Source organism: Hydra vulgaris, chromosome 12, assembly GCF_038396675.1.
Source record: "Hydra vulgaris chromosome 12, alternate assembly HydraT2T_AEP".
Taxonomy (NCBI): domain Eukaryota; kingdom Metazoa; phylum Cnidaria; class Hydrozoa; order Anthoathecata; family Hydridae; genus Hydra; species Hydra vulgaris.
The window spans coordinates 33,361,369-33,383,616 of NC_088931.1; the positions used below are offsets into that span (position 1 = coordinate 33,361,369).

A 22,248-nucleotide genomic window follows, 5' to 3' on the forward strand; every position below is an offset into this window, starting at 1 on the left:
ATTCATTTATAGTTGATCGCCGTTGATCGCGAATGTCAACGCAAAATCAACGTTGATCAACATCAAATCAACGCTTCATTTCTTAGAGGGCGGTCTTGTCACAGAGCACCGCGGAAGTACATTTAACCAGGAAGTTCACACCTCCTTCCTTACCGTGACGCGAAAATTTGTCCAGAGCTTTCGAACCTGGATCTCCTGCTTATAAAGCATGCGCTCTAACCATTGCGCCACGGCCGTACATTATATGTTAATGGTAATATGTGTTATATAAAGTTATAGATTTAGATTTTGTAAATATTTATGTGTTTCTATGTGTGTGCTGTTAGTAGTTAAAATATGTACAATAAACTCAGGGATAACTCGATAAACGTCAATAATTTAAACTAGTTTTAAAATTCCAGTTGAGCCTTTATTTATGGATTATTCTCCCAATAACTCTAATATTCTCTAAAAAGCTAATCTCTCGGTCCCTTGAGGGTGTGAGTTATTTAGAGTTTACTGCAACATCTTATGCTCACCTTCACGTTGGTGTCTTTCGTTAAAAATGAGAAAAATGAAAAGTAAGTTTCTTATTTCTTATCAACTTATTCTCATTTTTGAGTTTTCAAATAAATTGAGCGCATAACGCGTTAATTTGTAATTAATGTGTAAAAGTGTCTTAAATAATAATTTTGTTCCATTTTAAGGTCGAGTTCCTTCTCTAATGGCTAATTTTTGAAAGTTTTCCTACATATAATAATTTAAGAAATGTTCTGAATGTTGATCGTTTTCTAAAAGCTAAAACGTAGTTTCGTTAATCTTCATAGCATTTGCTAAAATCTATAGAATAATGAAAGAATGTTATTGTTTAAGTTGAAATCTATAAAATAATAAAAGAATGTTATTGTTTAAGTTGAAATCTATAAAATAATAAAAGAATGTTATTGTTTAAGTTGAAATCTATAGAATAATGAAAGAATGTTATTGTTTAAGTTGAAATCTATAAAATAATAAAAGAACGTTATTGTTTAAGTTAAAATCTATAGAATAATGAAAGAATGTTATTGTTTAAGTTGAAATTTATAGAATAATGAAAGAATGTTATTGTTTAAGTTGAAATCTATAGAATAATGAAAGAATGTTATTGTTTAAGTTGAAATCTATAGAATAATGAAAGAATGTTATTGTTTAAATTGCTTTAACAAATACTTTTGATACTTTTTTATGTTAAATATATTTTTTTGTAATTTCTTTTTACTAAAATTTTTTTTAATTTTATCTCAAGAAAAATGTTTTTTGTTCCTCACAAAAATTTATATTTTTTTTGAAATTATTTTAGTATGGATGTATTGGCCATTTTCACTTTTTATATTTTTATAGTTTTTATAATTCGCCGTTATTTTTATATGTGAATGGTATACATTGATACTTTAGTCACATAGGTGATTACGGATCTTGATATATCCGTTCCCATTATGAGTAACAGAAAGCTTTCTATAAGAAATGTCAAACAAACTAGCTTATGGCATAACTAGGATCCGTTTCTGTGTCTTCCTTTGCTTTATAAAGAAATCTTAATGAGAGGCCTTAAAAATATTATTAAAAAAATTTATTTACAGCCTTAAACCTTAAAAAATTCAATCGCAGCCTCCAATAACACTGGAAGAAATGTTACGCAAATGTAATCGCTGTAAACAATATTAAAGTAAATTGGTATAGTTAATTGTTAACCAAAAGTCAATAATTTTAAATCGATTTATTTTCTGCCGTAAACTAAGATTTATTGAAGTAAAGAGAACAAATTAAGTGTAGATATAATCGGTTGTGGAACGTAGTTTCGTACCGGCTTTGACAGCGCTTTGTAAAGAATAATAATTTTTTGTAATTTTATTTTTGAAAGTGTATCAATATTTTTTTTTATCTCAAGAAAAATATGTTTTTTGTTTCTCTCGTCAAATTTTATTTTTCTCTTTGAAATTATTACTTCGTATGGATATATTCTTTATAGAGAAGTTAAAAACCTTAGAGAGAAGTTTCTATAAAATAAAACCAAACCGATAGAGCTAACTTATTAGACATAACTAGGACCCGTGACCCATTTTCTGTGTCCTCATGCTTTTTGAATAAATTTTAATGAGAGGGTTAAGTAAAGTTAATTCCTAAATCTTTTTGTTAAAACCTTAAGTTTCCTAAAACACCGGAAGAAATGTTACGTAACTGTCATCTATGTTAAAAATTATTGAATTAAATAAATATATATTTAAAGTATAGCAAATTAATTCTTAACCAATAGTCAAAAATTTTAAATTGATTGATTTTCAGCTGTTTATTAAAGTTTTTTGATGTAAGAAGACCAAGTTTAGATATAGTCAGGTGTGGAACAGATTTACCATGACCCGTATCGTACGGGTCACAACAGATAGTCTTAAATTAATATATTTATATTATTAATATTATCTCAAACCATTCACCCCAATTTCTAAAACAAATCCCCATTTCAATTAATAACAAACTAAACCAAAACTCTTCTGAGGAAAATGTATTAAATTCCTTTTTTACAAAACTTATTTACAAAGATGCCTTTAAAATAAATGGATTTCAAAAGTTTGAACTAAAATCTGATTTTAACTCAGAATAAAAAAATGCAAAAAACCAAAACAGAACTAGAAACATAATTTGGTTCAACCCCTCATATAGCAAAGGTGTTTCCACTAACTTAGGAAAAGTGTTTTTAAAATTGGTAGATAAACACTTTCTGCCCTCTAATAAATTACATGAAAATTTTAATCTAAATACAACTAAAGTTAGCTACAGTCGCAAAACAAAAAAGGTGAAAAGAATTATAAAGGTCACAATAATGCTTTGTTAGACAAAAAAGAAATTCTAAATGAAAAAAAATTACAAAACTTAAACTTAAATGTTATGGGATTTTTGGTTGTTAAAATGGATTGAAGCATTTCTAAAAAATAGAAAACAAAGAATTGTCAAGGGAAAAACTGTCTTATCTTGGAAGGATATATTTAGTGGTGTGCCGCAAGGCTAGCTTATTGGCCCTTTATTCTTTATTACTTATATTAATGATACGCCTGAGAACTTTGGTAATATTTCGAAAATGTATGTTGATGATACAAAAGTATTATCAAGGGTTGATTGTGAAGCGAGTGTTAACCTATTGCAAAATGACCTAGATAACTTAGATAACTATAGATAACTAAGATTTTAGGCTTTCTTGTTCCCATTCTCCTATCACAGTAATTTTTTTTGTGAAAAATTTTTCGTCATGTGAACGTAAAAAAATTTGGAACATTTTTTTTGTTTAAAAGTTGGTTTTTTTAAACATTTAAAAGCCTTCCTGTGCCACTGCGTGAAACAGAACCTAGAAATATTTCCAAAAAATGCATATTATGTCTACAAGAAAAAATTAAAATAATTACCCATTCTTTTTTTTTTTCAATATTTTCACTTCCAACAAGGTAGCAAGCAACCATTATTAGAGTCGGAAGTTACTGGAAGAGAAAAGATGAAGTTTATAGAGCAAGATAACGATTAACAAACGACATTGAAATTAAAAATTGAAAATTATGTGAATCAGGAAAACAAGATAAAGGAAGCGAATTTCAAAGAACTGATGTTCGCAGTAAAAAACTAGTCGATTAAGCACTTAGGAACAGTCACAGTAAAAGGATGAGACTTAACTGAACGACGACTCGACAAGAAAGGTAAATGTGGCCCACATGTGGTCGTAGTGCTTACAAGTGGAATAAAAGTGTAAAACTATATTTCAGTTGATGATTGATATATATGCTGAAGATCAGTGTGGCCCACATGTGGAACACATAATGCATCCACATAATTATTCCACTTATTGTGTTATAACCCTTAAATAAATACGTGCTGAATTTGATGTGGCTATCATATGGGCAATATATATAAAACACACACACTGCCTTATTTTGAACTTTAAACTTTAACTCATTGTAAACTACGATTTCATTATAATGCATTGTAGTAAACTCTAGAATATTCCATAATATCAAGTGGTTTACAGTTTTGATAATTTTCAATTCATATTTGAAAGTATGTCTGAGCGGTTTTGTAATGAATACATTTGAGAATTGTTATTCAAAATAAACTTTCAAGTTTGTGAATCAGAGTTACACTTAACGAATAAAAATTTGTTGTTAATATTAACGAGTTAAACTTAAGTTATACTTATTCTAAACACATTGTTAGAAAGTTTTAGGGTGTATCATTGATGAAAACACCCAAAAAAAATCCTTTTGAGGGGTGATAGTACATACCAATGTGATATCATTCCAAGTATTTTTAAAATCCAGGATTGGCGTCCGTTAGAGAAATTTGCATTTCAATGTTTTCCTATAATAGTCATAATTAAAACCCATATTCTTGATTGAAAAACTTTATAGAACATTGTTTTTTTCTGTATTTCATTCAAAAATTATACATTTTACAAAAATAGCAAAGCAACAAATGAATAAAAGAGGCTTCTAAAGACTAGTTTCAGAAAATAAATTAAAAATAAGCTTCTATTCTACTCTACCAAATTTTTTCTTCTTTCTGTTTGGAATGCCATTACACTAACTAAACATGCTTACTGTTAAAGTCAACAACACAGTTAAGCAAATGCTTTCCATATTTTGGGTGAGTTATCTGCCTCTTGAACCGTTGCCAGTGAGGCTTAAAATTTGAATGAAGTGCTTCTGTGGCTTGTTCACTATAATGGCCAAGATCTTTATGATTCTGAGAGATAAAATGAGACACATAAAAGAATACAGCATGAACCTTTGGTGTGATGGTTGCAGGAAGATCATGGTATAAACTTCTGAAGTTTTCAATGTGTTCTTGGTAATTTTTATCAAGCTGCATTCTAAAACAAGCCACGACCACTTTTTCAAACTTTCTTAATGTATCAATGAATGGAAATGCTGAAAATGCAGCTTCAGCCTTTTCCTCAAGAATGTCTACATTTTTCAACAGCTTTTGGTAGTGGTTTCCTTGAAAATGTCCACCATGGCAGGGCTGCAGAGGGATGTTTAATGCCTCAGGCCAAGTCTTGCATTCTGGCCAAATCTTGGTCAAGTTTTTGTAGAGATGGTTGACAACACCAAGAAGCAAGTGAAGTTCCATGGGTGGGATTGCATCCAGAATGAGGGACTCATCTGGGAAGTTCAACAAAGGTGAGTGGATGACATTTCCAAATTGTTTAGTTTTTTTTACATCATTTCCAGGAGCAATGAATTCTTGGTGTGCTTTTTTAATGTCTCCAAATGTTCTCAAAGAACCACATAGTCCAAGTTTTGAAGAATCAGCATCACACCAACAACATGGATGTTTACTGGCATGGGATTGAATTCCACAGATGGTATTTGCAACTTTCACGTCACAAGACAAAACAAAGTGAATTGAGTTTAACTGTGTCAGTTTCTAAAGGTTTTGTATGTTTTTATATGTTTCCGGCATTCCTTCAGAGATGGCAATTAAAAGCTGTTTTTTTACTCCAGAGTCTTAGAAGGAAGAGCTGCAAAGGTTAGGTGATTTTAAGACTGGACTTGTTGGTTCTGGAGTTGTCTCTAGAACACCCAGATTCATCTTAAGCAGGGCCGGATTAAGCCTTTTTAGTGCCCAAGGCACAAACCCACATCGGTGCCCCCTTCTGCTTGGAGCCCCTGATTATTGCCTGACTGTGACCGCTGGTATGTTCAATATTATGCAAAGAAAACAGTTGTTAACAAATATGTTTGTAGTTTGTACTACTATCACTCATATAAAACCTACAATAAAATATTTCTGTATTAAAATTAATAGTTATTAAATTTTGAAATAATAATAGACTAACTGTATTTTTATTAGATGAAAAAATCAAAAAGATATTGTCATTTACATTTTAAAGTTTTTTTTCTAGATTTACATCTACCAAAGTCTTTGAGTATATCGTCAGAGTTAATTTTGCGCAACATATCTGCCTCAATCATAAGCAGAGATAAGGAATCGAGCCTTTCTTGTTTCATTGTTGATCTATTTGGATTTTTTGTACGTTTCAACTGAAGAAAAGAACGCTCAGTTGAACAGTTGGTAACCATTAATGTTAAAAATATGCGGAAGGCGATTTCAACATTTAGAAAGGCACACTCAGTATTGTCTCTAACTATTACTTGGTATAATTCTCCATGATTGAACGTGTTGTTTTCCGATTTTGATGCAGCTGGAAACTTGTGTCGAATATATGAATGAAACTGTTGTAGTTCAGTATATAAATTATTGTTCAGATCTTTAGGAGAAGCATTTACTAGTTCTTCACAACACTGAGATGTTTAGGATAATGATCCATCGACTAAACAAGAAAAGCGAACTGCTACATCATTATATACTTGTCTTCATCTACTCATTTCTGTCTCAAGTTTGTCAACAATGGCGTAGAATGCAGATATAAGTAATTTGTCTCTGGCATTCAGAGATACTTTAGGGGCATCACTATCATTGAACACTATCTTTCGTTTATGATTACGGGTCAAAGTTGACTTATAATCTACACCTGGTGTCATTATTTTTGCAGCTTCTTCAAATCTTTCAAATTCATTCCTGGATTTATGCAAGTGATCTGCTAGTGAAGAATACAAATTAGCACACGTTTTTAAGTTCACATGCGAACACATGTTTATCATCTGCATCTTTATCATCATCTTCAGCAGATTGAAGAGGGTTACACTTACAACAAATTTCATTATCAAGCTCTATTGCAGTGTCTGGATTTGCAGAACAGTCTATAGTAGACTTATCAAGAGGGCCGATAGTGTCAGTAAAATCCTTTTTTGCCTGTTGCTGATCTAAAACTAAATAACTTATTAATTTTCTGCTCGTAGCTTTCACAACAGAAATAGTGTGCTCTTTTTCTTTAGCATGTTTTCTCTTTTGTGCACCGCTTAACTGAACACGTTTTATTTTGGGATCTGAAATTGAAAAAAGAACGCGAAAAGATGTAAATAAAAATGATTAAATGATATAAAACGAAAATGTAATTTACATAAAAATTAAAAAATTATGCAAAATATGGCTAAAAAACAACAAACTTTAAGTGCAAGCTCCTATAAATAATTCATTAATACCAGAATCAATAAAAATGATAAAACAAATGATAAAACAGCTTTAATAATAGTTTCACGTTGTTAATAAAAAAATATCCTCAAGTGAAGTCGTTAAAGCGCAAAAAAAAAAAAGTCATTAAAGCGCGAAAAAAAAAATTAGTTTAAAAAAAACCTAAATAGAAAAAACCGGCTCATTCATAGCTTAATTTTTAAGCATTCAAGATTTTACCAAACTTGAATGTAAATTTTTATTATAATGTATTTCTTCATTTTCATAACACTTGTTCTTTTTTCAGTTGTTTCTGGATTTGTTTAAAAAAAATATTTCTTGAGGACTTGTGGTGCCCCCAAACGCTTGGTGCCCAAGACAAATGCCTTGTTTGCCTAATGGTTAATCCAGGCCTGATCTTAAGAAAGTCTCCACCCCCATCAATTCCAATCTTAACAAGAGGCTGATCAGAAACATTTCGTGCAGATAACACAAACTGCAGTAGGCTGGCAACATCCTTGCAATAGACAACTTCTCTGATTGTATTACAATTGGAAAATTTCACTTTTCAAACAGTGAAGTAGTCATTGAGCAACTTTCCTTGTTCTGAAAATTTTTTAGCAAAGTAAGGCTTAACAGCTCCTAGAGGGCTGATGAAGTTTAGTGTTGAAGCAAGTTGTTTCATGCGATTGTTGGATAACCCTGTATTAAGCTGAACTTTCACCAAGCTTTCAGCAGGAAGTGGTTCCTTGAAAAGTTGAGTTGGTGCTGCTTTTCCTAAAACAAAATTAAATATTTATTAAAAATTGAATGGTGGATTTATGAGTATTGGTTTTCTAAGGCATAAACAAGAAAATAATAATTTCTAAATTAATCAAATGGACATACCAAGTTTGAGTGGTAATTTAGGACCTCCACTTGCTTGGCTAAATCGAACAGTACCATTGGGTGATGAATCATGTGTTTTCAACAGGAAGAAGCCACAACCTCTTTTGTCTTCTTTTGCTGGCCTTAGTAGGTTGACCCGTCTTGTTGCAGGGGTACAATGATGTGGTAATCCTAGTCCAACTATTGTCAGACAATGTGAAGATCTCTTATGAACTGTGGGAGGGCTTCTCTCTGGGACAACATTGCTGGTCATTGGTAATGGTGTTTTTGCATTGGTTTTTGCAATTTTGCAAATGATGCAGTTGCAATCAGGTGAACTTCGTGTGGGTTGTTTCACAAGGATGGAAGAAAAGTCATAGAGGTTAGGAAAAGGCTTTGTAGCCTTTCCTTCATCAATTTTCTGAAGATGGAAAAAACAGTTTGTGCACATCCCATGTGGAAGTCTATCATCATTTAAGTCCAAAGGTTCTGGTGAATGTTTTGTCAGTCTGCTTATCAGAAAGGGTGTCAGTGATCGGTCACTTTTTGACATGCAAAGAATGCAAACATAGTTTCGGCACTCAGTGTGAGATTTTGCTTTGTTTGGCATTTCAAAACTTTAATTTCTTCACTTAAATTTTTTTCAAAATAACTAAAAACACAAAAAATTCAAGTTTAACCGTAACAGAAAACAATTTTTTTATGCATTTGTTATAACTTTCTTGTAGGAAAATAATGCGGCTTTTGTTCTTATTTAGTGTGGCTTTAATGGGCATAATATAAAGGAGAGTGGTAAATATATGGCTAACATATGCTTACCAAACGTGGGCCACATGAAACATTTACACCAAAATAAAGTGCGATTTTCGTTCCTATTTAGTGTGGTTTTAGTGGGGTAAACATTATAGCCATATATGGAACGCACCAAAGTTATCCCATAAAAGAGAGTGGTAAATTATATGATTAACGTGCAATTGCCATATACGGCTTACATGGAAATTTCTTGTTGGGAAGTAACACAGGAATGTATTTTAGTAGATGGTACAAGAGAAGCAAACTCTTTAGAGCAGTGCTATTATAGTATTTATAGAAAAGAGAAAGAGGAGCAACATTACGACAATGTGATAATGGCTGCAAGAGTCCATCTATGTTTACAATGCGTTTTTGCACCTTGTCTAATAGAGAAAGGGCATCATTTGAAAATCCGCCCAAGATATGGCAGCAGTATTCCATACAAGGAAGAATTTGAGGTTTAAAGAGATAAAGAATAGAATCCGGAGTAAGAAAGTAGCGAGCACAGTAAAGAGATGCAACCTTAGCAGATAATAATTTTGCAATGGATATGATATATTTCCAAGAACAATTGAAAGTAAGAGTTAATCCTAGAAGATGAAGGGTAGATGACTCGTCGAGTACATTACCGTTCATAAATATATGAGGATCTAGGTTATTGCAATAATGATTGGCTGAAAAAAGTTGAGTTTTATCTGAGTTAAAGTTCACCAGCCACCGAGAGCCCCTTGCTGTAGCAGATATATGATCATCTTCAAGCTCAAATGCCCAAGCAATCAGAGAGTGTTGCCTTCTTATCAAGACAAGAATAAATGATAGTATCATCAGCAAAAAATGCCACCTTAGATGTGAGAATTTCTGGGAGATTGTTAATGTAAATTTAAAAAAGTATAGGGCCAAGGATGGAACCTTGAGGAACCCCGAAATTACAGGATATTAGGAAGAGTGCTGTCCATCGAGGACAACTTTTATACTATAAATGGTGAGAAAGAATTTAATAGTTTCAAGATGTTACCTGACACACCGTAAGAAGAGAGTTTATGGAGAAGACCAGCATGCCAAACTTTATCAAAAAAAAATGCCAAACTTTATCAAAACCTTTAGAAAAGTCGAGAGCGATAGCCTTAGTCTTTCTACATATATCTAATGCACGATAAAACCTATCAGTTATTACTGTAAACAAATCAGCCGTAGAACGAGAAGACTCAAATCCATATTGATGATCAGAAGTTATTAGATTTAAGAAGGGAGTCTAAGTGTTAAATAAGCATTCGAACTAAAAATTGGAATTGATTCCTAAATGCAGGCGTGAAAATAAGTTTCTCTGTAAAAACTATAAAATAAGCTCCAAAAAAATGAATAAATAAATCCCCCTCATAAAAAATAAATATTAATTCCCCCTTATAGATAACACTAAGTCCCCCTAACATATAAAAACCTAATTCTAAATACTACTTTTTACAATAATGTCAAAAATAGTCTCGAATATGTAAAATATTACCGTAGTTAAGACATATATGACTTAGGGATTGCCCACAAATTACGTTAAGCAATGAGAGAAGAGGGAAAGAGGGGCTAAAGGGTTTAACCACTCGACTGTGGCTATTCCAATTTAACATAATTTGGAATTGACTTTTTAAAAATTGACCTAAACTCTAGTCGATTAATGTACAGTCCACTACGTCTACGGCTTTATTAGTCGATGGTATAGCCAATTTATCATCGATTAAAAAATAATTAACAATAATATAGTTATTAAGTAAAAATAATAATATAATAATTATTAAACAACAATAATAGTTAATACGCATCAGCATAAATGTTAATATAACCTGCACAGCGACAATAGCTAAAGAAGTTATTTAAATAATATATTTATCAAAAATTGAATATATCTTCGGATGTTATTTATCCATTTAGTCACTCTTAATTTATACAACTTTATATCGAACTATAGGAGAGCAAAAAAGAATATATGTACACTCTACTTCCCCCATATTTAATTCAATCAATTTTTACATCCCTTCAGATTATTACTTATCTTTAAATTTTATTTATTTTTTTAATTTTAAGTTGTATTGTCTTCGGAAGGAAAAAAAATGAAACACTTTTTATTTAAAAGTATTTAATAATATTTTACTGAGATAGTAATATTTTTTTATATGATAGCTTATTTTTTTGTTTATTATGTAAATGATACAACGGGGCTGGATGATGAGAATTTTGTCTTCTCCCTTCCCCCGTCACATCTTAACTAAAAAAATATTGTAAATCATTTATTATGAAGATGAATAAATATATATGCATATATAAAAATATATGTACACTGCAACTATGATATGACCATATAAGTCAATTTATGCACGCATAAATTGACTGATATGGTCATATCATCGGGAATTGAACCCTCACCCTTTTTAGCCGCGCCTCTAAATATGCAATTGACTAGCGTTTTTCTAATCGCATATTTTGAGTAAACAAAAAAAAACAATTATCTGACGAAATATTTACATAACTTTTTTTATTTCAGCAATTTATTGTAATTTTAATAAAATTAGTTTTACTTCCAAAAGTTTTTTTCTTTTTTAAATAACTTTTTAATTCTTTGAAATGTGAGAGGTTTTGCGGATGGTGCGTTTTTTAGGGAAAAATATATTTTTGTGGCCATAGCCAATTATTCGGAAAAAAAAATGTTTACAAATTGTTTTTAACATTTTATTAGTGTAATTAATAAAACGTTAAAAACAATATTTATAAAATAGCAATATTTGAATAAAATAAATGGTAGTTTTTTTTTTTAACGACTAGATAACTGTTAAAAAGTTTAAAAAAAAATTCAGCTTACATATGATTAGTTATTTGATCTTACAAATAATAAAATAACAACAAGCATTCTTATAGAAACATAAAATATTAGGATACAAACATAAAAATTAAACAAAACATTTCATTAAGTTTAAACAAATGAGTCATTCTCATCAAGTTCATCTACTTAATTTAATTTCATATTGTCGACACTTATGCAAGAATGTTAGCATAGAAGTCTTTTGCATCTTCAGGTACCTCAAAAAAAGCCATTAACTTTTTCACATCTATTTTTTTTCCCTTTTTCACTTTATTTTCAAATGGTTTTCTTTTTGCTTATTCATATTGCTAAAAATTTTTTTTTGATAACTTACAAACAAAATCAGGATCTGCAGAAATGTGTTTTGCACTCCAATCTGCTTTTTGGAATAAGTTTTGATTCTCTGATCCCTCATTGAAAATGGTCGTTTACTTTTTAGAGTTTGCTTAGCCATTTTATGGTTATCTTTTACAAACCAGTCTTTTCCTAGTTTTTGGACAGTTTCATGATCTGCAAAAATTTTGTAATATTCTATAGGTAAATAATAATTTCTTTTTTGCGTAACACTTTTTTAATACGACCAAAAGCTCGATCAGGAGGTAAAATACTATGATTTCTGATAAGAAAAAAAATATTTTACAACTGCATACATGATAATAACTTTTGAAAAAAACAACAAAAAAAGAGTGGAAATCTTGTTTTGCAATGAACAAGCATCTGAAAATAAATGTAAGTTTAATTTTTTTTATTGATCCTCGTCCATTAAATTACTCTTTTTCTAAGCTAGACAAGTAATGAATCAGGGCTGAAGACACTTCGTTAGATCCTTTACCACGCTGAGGGAATGTTCAATTGTAAAGCCAAATTTGTCGAGAAAAAAACCCCTCACTTACACTTAGTTTGGGTATTAGTTAATTTTGTTGCATATCGAAGTAAACTTTAGTAATGTTTTTATTTTTTTCTTTCAAAAGAGAATAAAAGTTTTTTGCCCTTAATAAGTGCAAACGATAGATAGCATATTCACCAGCCTTTACTTTTATGTCAACTGTTTTTTTTATCAAATCTTTTTGTGTTTCGCAGAAAGAACAGATATCTGTTCTTGGATTTCGAAATCCAATATTAAATTTTGGTAAAAAATTTTCTTAAATTTTGAAAGCGATGAAATGCTACTTTGATTTGTAAAAAGTTTCCAGTTTCTTAATAATTTCACAATATTTAGTTCAGGTACAAGATGTAATCTGACACTTTTCCTCTGCCATAATGTGAAGCACGTCCTTTAAGTCGGCTACTAAAATCCACTATGAAGTTAGTTATTTCTCTATCTTTTTCAGCTTGTTTATAACTTAGTCGCATACACCCATTTTTATAAAAGTAATTCAAAGTATTCTGCAATCTTTTTCTTCCAACACTAGTAATTGACATAAAAATTTTCTTACAAACTGGAAAAGTTTTAATGTAGAGTCAGCGATTTTATATCTAATTGAATATTTTTTTAAAACTAACTTGCCATTCCTGAGTCTGCGCCTTTTTACTTGAATAACATTTACAAATTTTAAAAGAAACCCGTCTTCTTTCACTTTTGATTTTACTTTGTAGAGCAAATTGAAAAAATCTAAATAAAATTTATTGCAATTAACAAAAATATCCTATTAATTACATGTTATTAGAAATAAAAATTAAATTAATTAAATTGTATTCTTTTTGCAGATTCTATTAAATTGAATTTTTTTTGCAGATGACTCCAACCTTTTTTATTCCCACAGAGATATTAATACACTATTTGAAACAATAAGTGAACAATTATCGAAAGTTAATGAGTGGTTTGTAAGTAATAAACTTTCTATAAATGTGGATAAAACCAAATTTATTTTGTTCCACAAAATAAATAAATCAAAAAATATTCCCATCAAATTGCCTAATCTAATAATCAATAACACTAACATTAAAAGAGAAAACTCAGTAAACTTTCTAGGCGTAATCTTAGATGAACATTTACGTTGGAGTTTACATATAAAAAGTATTAAAAATAAAATATTAAAAAATTTAGCTATGATATATAGGGGGTCATCCATAAATGATGTCAGTGTTTTTTCTCAATTTTTCGACCCCCTCCCACCCTTGTCAAACTGTCAATTTTTGGCCAACCCCCCGTTATATATGATGTCAGTTTTTGTGTACTCCCCCCAAAAACAAAGCAATAAAAATGCTTAAAAACCATTGATTTTATTTCTGACTAAATTATACATTTATATAATAGTAGATCTCATCAAATTATATTATATAATAGTCGATATCTCATTAAATAATCAACTAAGCAAATAGTATTATAAATCTTTAATATAATCTTCCCATGGGTTGTTGAAGTGATCATCGATTAAAACAATAGGTAGTAAATGTTCTTCGCGCTCTAAAAAGATATCGTATTCTTGAGGTACAATCAAATTCGTTGCGTCAACTTCATTTTCATCTAACCATTCAGCAGTTTCCGAACTCTTCTGCAAGGCGATGACTGCCAAAAATTCTGTCTGGCGCTTGGCAGCAATACGAACAGGTTGGACCCTTTTGATTACAGGGAGTGTTATAGCAGAAGAATGGATAGAAGTGTGCTTTTTCAACATAACTTGAGAGGCAAAGTAAATATTGCACTTTTTACAGATTCTATCAGCTAGGCTAGACTGAATTGATGGACAAAACGCATCATACGACAAAATTGGAAATCCTTTGGCAGTACGAGGAAGAATACTTTCAATGTTTGATGCGATGAGCATATAAACGGATGATGGAAACAATTCTTTTGCTCTTTCCGAGACATCTACTGCTTTGAGCCCGTCTTTTGTTTGGTTGACAGGGACAGGTGGCGGAAGAAATCTTGCTCTAGTTAGAGTAAAGTAAGAGCTTCTAATAGTTGACAACAAGAACAATTTTCACATTTCGTAACTTGAATTAAATATTGACTTGTACGATAATGGTTGGCAATCCAAAGTTGATCTTGTAATAAAAGGCTCCTTGACTCTATCTCTGATTTGTCTGGATCAATATACTCTGCAATGGTTGGATAACCATCAATTTGTATATCAGCCAAAGACTGTCCAGGCAAAACCAAATTTCTGTTTTTCTAAATTTTCATCTATTGTCCTGCCTGATTTAAAAAGAAATGTTGGTTATTATAGGTTAAAAATTATATTAATATTTTTACAAATTAACTTTTGTCAATGTAATTACCTTGAGAATCAAGATGAGTTCCGCAATGTTCGTGCAGAAGAATCACCCCAGATAATTCTTTACTTAGAGATGCCATTCGTCGCTCAGCTCTGTTGAATGCACTGCGGCCTGGAGTGTTCGTCATGATGAAAAGAGCGTCAAGGTTATTCTTCAAGAAATGGTGAATCCCGATTTCAATTACTTTCTGGCATCTGGGATTTTCGTCGGTTCCTCCATCGACGCTAAACACAACGATAGGGTTAACCATATTAGTTTAAGGATCTCTGGTAATAGAGTCGAATTCTTTGATATCCAAGAGCCGCTGAAAGTCTAGTCCATGAGCGAAGGCGGTCGAGGATGCGTATTTTCCTAATCGAACAGCAATGTAGGTAGATCCAGAATAAGTAACAGCATCTGTTTTTCCGAGACCATCTTTTTTGATCGTAATTCCAACGTATACAGATGGTATAAGCTTGTGTTTAGCAGTCACGACCCAGTCGTGGTCTGGGAGAGTTACCCGGTACTCCAAATGCATCAACAACGGCGCCTGTTTTTTGGCTGCTGTTAACTTCATCTGGTCCTAAAGTAGAACAAACTTCTTCCAGATATTTTATAGTTGAACTGCAAAAGAGTCCGTCAACATGTTTTAAATGAGATTCATTCTGAGGACTGATCAATCTAACAGGGACTGTTTTGACGTGCCTTTCGCCTTCTAATGTTCCGTAACTTCTCGGAAGTAGACGAGTGAGAGGGCGCTCTTGCTGATTGCAAATCCAATTTTGTTCATCTCGGATGTCAATTCGTCGAGAGTTTTAATGCTCTAAATAAGAAAGAAATATATTTGGATTTAATTAACTTTTTTTAGGGAAAATGGGATTTAGTTCGTAAATTATATTCAAATCAAATCTTGAAATTAGTTGTTAACATTTCAAGGATATTTACAATAGTGAAAGTACTAACAAAGAGTAAAATTCTAACAAATACAATATTAACAAACATAGCTAAGCTATCATTACCCGAAGAACCTCTGACCGACGTCTTTCATCATTTTTAGTTTTTATTTGACTTCTGGATGCTCCAAGCAGGTTTCCTCCATTTTAGCTTTTTTAAGTTCTCTAGTTTTCTTCTGTTGAGCTTGATCATACTTTTTTTTGGCCAGTTCTTTACATAGATGAGCTAGTTTCTTCTTTCTAGTCTCTTTCTTTTTCAAATCATCCTCTTCAGCTTCAGCAATGAATCCACTTCTCTTTCTAGTCTTCAGTCCAGAAGCTTCACAATTTAAAGCTGCAATCTCAGAATTGAGTCAATCTTGAGCCACTGTTCTTGCATTTTTTTGATTTTTCGTGGTCAACAAACTCTAAGTTAATGCACTTTGTTGATCATCAATAACAGATCGCTCATTGGTGGGCTCAACAAACTGTGAGGAATTCTTGTCAAATTCAAGTGGAGTATACGTGGGGGCAGACTGTTTTGGAGTATCGGCCCAAAATAATAATTGTTTGCTCTTGAACTTCATTGCCTTTTCATTAAATAAATTGATTAAATACATTATTCATGATTCAAGATCCTTATGCACCAGTTTCTCTTCTTTTAATGAATTCCATATACTATGGACAGCTTTCTGGATATTAGCCTTTTTTTTATTGAGATGAGCATTTCCATACGAGACCGTCAATAAGTTAAGTAATGCAGTTTTATCCATATTTTAATATTGATTTATTAGTATTGTTTACATCACAATCAGAATAATAATTTTACTCATCGTTAGCGCAAGCCTTTTAAAAGTGTTTCTTCAACCCGCTAGGGAGAAATTAGCGTTTCGAATTTTCAATAGACTTTATGTGTTTGCATTGCATCACGTTTTACAATCAACTATAGAGCAATAAGAGTTTCGTATTTGAAATAACGACAATTTAATTTCAAAAAATGACAAATTTATGAGTTTACTTTGAACCACATTTTATAATCCCCTTGGGAGCGAATAACGATTGTAAATTTTATATACAAAGAGTTGATATTTCTAACATAATTTGATTCGCAGTCAAACGGTAATATATTAATAAAACGATAGTGATTTTTATTTTACGTTTGTAGTTGTTATTTATTTAATGTCTCTGTGAAATTTATTATATTAGTTTATAATATTATATTATAAATAATTTAATAAAATATAATATCAAATTCCCCCCATTTAATATTAATTTCCCCACAAACAAAATATCATTTCTATACCATTTAGTAGATGTAAATAACGTTAAAATCTGCTCATTAAAACTAAAAAAATAATGTAAATTGACATCACTTTGGCCTCAACACCCCCCTCCCCATTGTCAATTAGTGTCAAACTTTCCAGCACTCCCTCCCCCCCTCCCTATATTTACTGACATTATTTATGGATGACCCCAAGGACTAAACAATTTTTAAACAATAATTCTTTAAAAAGTTTATATTTTTCTTTTATTCATTGTTATTTAATTTATTGCAATATTGCATGGGCAAGTACAAACCATACAAAATTAAAAAAATTGCACTGTAAACAAAAACACGCGTGCAGAACGATTTTTGGAGCTGATAGAACTGTGCCTTGTGAGCCTCTTCTGCGTATACCTGAGGCATTAAATATATTTAAAATCAACTTACACCAAGTTTTAATGTTCATGTATAAAACAAATATAGGATTATCTCCTAAATTATTTCAATCCAATTTTGAAAAAATAGTTCATAAATATTCAACAAAAGTTTCAAATAACAACTTTTTGTCCCAAAATATAATTCAAAACTAACTTCGTATTCAGTTCTATATCGTGGACCTTACTTGTGGAAAATGTTTCCCAAGATTGTAAATACACATAAAAATAGTATAGAGCAGTTTAAAAATGAATCAAAACAGGCTATCTTACTTATGGATTTTAAAATATCCGATTTTATTTTTTTTTTAAATTAATACTCAAATACAAAGAAATAATTAATATAAAAATTATGTCACTGAGTGTATCAGCATATTTTTTTTCATTACCTTAATTATGGTATTACCTCTATGGCGTTTGCTAATTTATTTACATTATTTCTATGAAGTATACTAATTTATTTATGTTATTTCTATTGTGTATATTAATTTATTTACTTTTTATTTTTAAATCTTAGTTTAAAGTTTTAAGCTTATTTATTTTTACTTATTCACTTGATCGTACTCTTTCCTTAAATATTGATTCTTTAAATTTTTCTTTAAATGACAACGAATTGTTATCTATTTTACTTTTATATTTTTTTAATAAATAGTTTGTTAACTATAGATATTTAAATATTACGGTTTTTGTAAATACGTGAGAATGGGGCTCGGTGATAAGGCTAAATAAGTCTCTTCTTGCCCCGACAATATTTATTTTTATTTATATACTTAGAAACTGTATCTATTATTAAACGGCGAAATAAAGAAACAAAAAAAAACAAAAAATTCTAATTCTAATAGGATAATGTTTATTTTTTTTGAAACTCATAACTTACTAGTATCAACAATCTTGAACCACAAAAAAGATAAACATTTCCATAAAATGAACTTACTTAAAATATCCAGGTTGCTTAAACATAATGCTTTACATCTTTTGTCGTTGTGCCTGCAAGCTATAGTTGGTAATTTTTTAAATGATGAATATCTTTCAAGCTTTTCCTGTTCTTTTTTTAAACTTTTTGCGACCTTGTCTAGAAGTTGAATAGCAATAAAGCAGCCGTGAGGCTGCTTGCAGCAGCTGAGACCAGCTGAGAGCAGTTGAGAGCGCTGAGAGTAGCTGAGACTGCTGAGAGCAGATGTGGCTCATCATATGAGAGCAACCGTGGCGTAGTGGTAACGCATTTGCTTCAGAAACAAAGAATTCGTGGTTCAAACCCACCTCTAGGCAATTTTTGCAACATCGGTTAGGAAGGAGGCGTGAACTTCCAATTAAATGCTCATCCGCGGTGCTCTGTGAGTAGCCATGGTGCAGTGGTAGCGTACTTGCCTTAGAAACAAAGGCTCCGTGATTCAAAATCCAACTTTGGGCAAGGTTTTCGACATCGGTTAGGAAGGAGGCGTAAACTTCTAACTAAATGCTCATCCACGGTGTTCTGTGATACGTCCGTAAAGACTTCTTGGGGCACCTAAATAAAATAAAAAAATAAAAAATAAAACAAGTCCAAAGCAAAATCATTTGATTTGAACTTGTTTTATTATAAGACTCGTGACCAATTAAAAAATATCAATAATTTTCATTTGATAATTATTATGATGTACAATTTTCTGTCCTTAATAAAATAGTCAGACTTATGCCTTTTTAATTAATCATCAGATAATTAAAAAAAAATTAATTTCAGAAAAAATGGACTTAGCTCTTCAATTATAATTATCCACAGCTCTACACCAATAGGTAGTACAAAAAATTAAAAATTTAAACATTTTTTCGCACAAATAATATTTTTTTGTAGGCTTTTTATTTGTACGCGTCTAAAAAAAGTGATTTTCTAAGTTTAAAGAATAGTTGTTAAAATTTATATGTGTTAAAATGTATTCATTAGATAACTAAAAGTAGCTAAGAAAATAAAAAAATATCATCGTAGGGGGTAACAAAGCTCTATTCTTAGTAGTCTTAAGTGTTTATAATTAATGTTATAATTATAATAAATGGTTTGAGTATTTCTGAGGTAATTTTAAAAACCAGTCAAGGGTGATGTTTTTTATCCTATAGCAACCCATCTTTTTAAGTAAAATATTATGATTTACAGTGTCGCTTTTGCCAAAGGTCTTAGGGACTTTTTGCCAGGTCTATAAGTAAACGTATAAGTTGTACAAGTAAACGTTTTTGCCAAGTTTATGAAGATTCCTGAAACAAATTGTTTTTTGTCGAAGTAATCACTTATTCTACTAACTAAATCTAGAGTTGCGTGTTCAATTGAATATTGCTTTTGGAAACCAAATTGTTTTTAATTTAGGATTTCTTTTGAGTTAAATATTCGTACAGTCTGTTATAGATTACTCGTTAGGTAGGGAGTACCGAGATAGGTCTACAATTATCAATTAAATATAATTTACTGGTTTTAAATATTGGTACAATTTTAGCTACTTTTAATTTGTCTAAAACAACTCCTGTTTTATTCAAAGACTTGAAAATTTTAAATGTAGATTTATTTGTCATCGAAAAGACATTTGCCACTACCCTACTACAGGTATCGTATATACCTGCAGTTTTATTTAATTTTAACGAATTTAAAGCAATGTTAAGTTCTAGATTTTATAATTAGTGATCATTTTATATGAGGGCTTCCATAAATTACGTACGCCAGTATGGGGGAGCAGGCTGCTCTAAAAGGTGCTAATGTGTACTTGTACGCATTAACACCTTTTAGGGCAGGAGTGTTAAAGACAATGAGTATGTACGCGGTTCGATTCTCTTGTTCTCTATCTCTCTCTAAAGACATAATTTCTTTTTTTATTAACAAAAAATTTCTCGAGTTTAAAAAATCAATATTATGTTATGTAACAAAGTAATATTTATTTAATTAAAAGTTTTTTTAATGCTTTGAAAAACCTTTACATGGGAACGGGGGGTTGAATTTTTAATAAATAATGCGTCCTCAACGTAGTTAGAGGGTCGTCTATGAACTACGCAACGGTAAATTTATTTAAAAAACATAAGTAGAAATTTTTAGTAAAACAACTTACAGAAGACAATAAAATTATAAAATTAATAAAGATGTTGTAAAAGAAAAATTTTAAAATGAAATGATTTATAGATATTACAAAAATATTAAAATAGTTGAAACTGGATTATCAGTTCAACCATGCATTCCTTGGTTCAATGCAAGTACAGATGGACCTGTGTTATACGTATCAAAAGCCTATTAATTTAAATTAAGTGTTCTTTTACAACAAAAAAAAATGCAAGTCCGAATAATTTGGTTGAGGAGGAAGCATTTTATATTGGTTCATTATCTACCAGGGCATTATTTCTTAAAAAGAATCACTCATTTGGCTATACACACAAGTCCAAATAGCAATTGATTTATCTGGACTGACGAAATGTTTGCTTATAGTCTACATTTGTTAAGAAATCATTATTGTAAACGTTAATTTTGATAAATGTTATTTTTTAGATGTTGTAGATAAGTTGGGGTATTTTTATAAAAAATATTTTTTGTCATGCTATGTATCTCAATAATAAATATTACATTTTATATATTTTTACTGTTTTATAAGAGGATCTATAAAGTTACACAACAAACAACTTACAGTCCAAATTTGATTAATAGATCGATATAAAACTAGGGGTATTTAATTTCATATTTGCGTGTGGCACTTTCTACATGAATTTACAAAAGGTGCTATTGTTTGACATTCTATGACTTTTTCGTGTAATAGTCGATCTTTTCCATTTAAAAAGACTCGAATATTAAGTGTTACACCAAAAGGCTTAAGCAGATTATTTATTAATAAATCTCTATCAGTCATTACAAAATCTTTAGTCTCCCATACCTCTTTTTGCAATAGTTCTGATTGCGTAACTAGTTCAATTTCAAAAATAAAACCAACAAATTCATTTACAAAACGTTATTGCACTAGAAAAACAATTCCAACTAATCCTTTAAAGGTTACACATAGTGCTTATAGCGCTTATAGTGGGAAAACAAACTTTGAAATGTAAGGCTAGAAGGTCTTTGACAAACCAACTCAATACAGTCAATAATAACTTTTGTTTAAAGGATAAGTCTCTTTGAAGCATTTCTACAAGTTAAAACTTAACTTGTAAAATTAATTAGACCAAAATAGTAAATTTAAAGTGTTTTTTTAAGTAAATTTTAGTTAAAATTAATTAGACCAAAATAGTAAATTTAAGGTGTAAAACTTGACCATGTAATAATATATCTCGACACAGTAGATTTTGGTGTCTTAAATAACCAGGAAATGAAATATAAAGAAAAACCAAGTTTATGTTTTGTTAAAAACATAAGTAGTTTGTAAATCGATTTCATTTTCTGATGTAAAATATGAAGAAGTAAACAATTCATTGGGTAACTTTTTCTCAGAATGATGATCAGGATATATACAGTATATGAATATTTTAATAAGTTTTTGTATATTTACAGTATATGAAAATATAAGGTGTTATACTTCATATTTTCATATTTATTTCTAGGATTTAAATATTAAAAAATATCAAACTTTTCTTTCCTCATGCCAGTAAATGAGTTAAATGTTTATCATCTTTAACAAAACAACGTATCTTAAAATATTATTTCTATCGGTCGTTGATTATTTTTGAATTTTTATATTCTTCAAGCAAGGTACATAAGATTTCATGAACTACTTCTAATAATTTTTTTTCGAATGACAACGCTTACAGTTATGACAATTTTCATTATTTGTAAATTCCAGTTGTGTATAAAGTTCTTTATCGATCTTAGTTGTGAACTCTGGATATTTTTACCTTTTACATGGAGATTTT

The 22,248-nt window shown here is 30.5% G+C and overlaps 1 long non-coding RNA gene across 1 annotated transcript; it reads right to left on the minus strand.

Moving 5' to 3' along the window:
• Positions 1 to 13,784: 13,784 nt before the first annotated feature.
• LOC136087722 (uncharacterized) lies at positions 13,785 to 16,529 on the minus strand. The gene is made up of 3 exons (XR_010642009.1): positions 15,793 to 16,529; positions 14,798 to 15,596; positions 13,785 to 14,714 (listed from the first exon to the last, which is right to left on the minus strand). It is a non-coding gene; the product is annotated as an uncharacterized LOC136087722 (long non-coding RNA).
• Between the last annotated feature and the right edge of the window lie 5,719 nt (positions 16,530 to 22,248).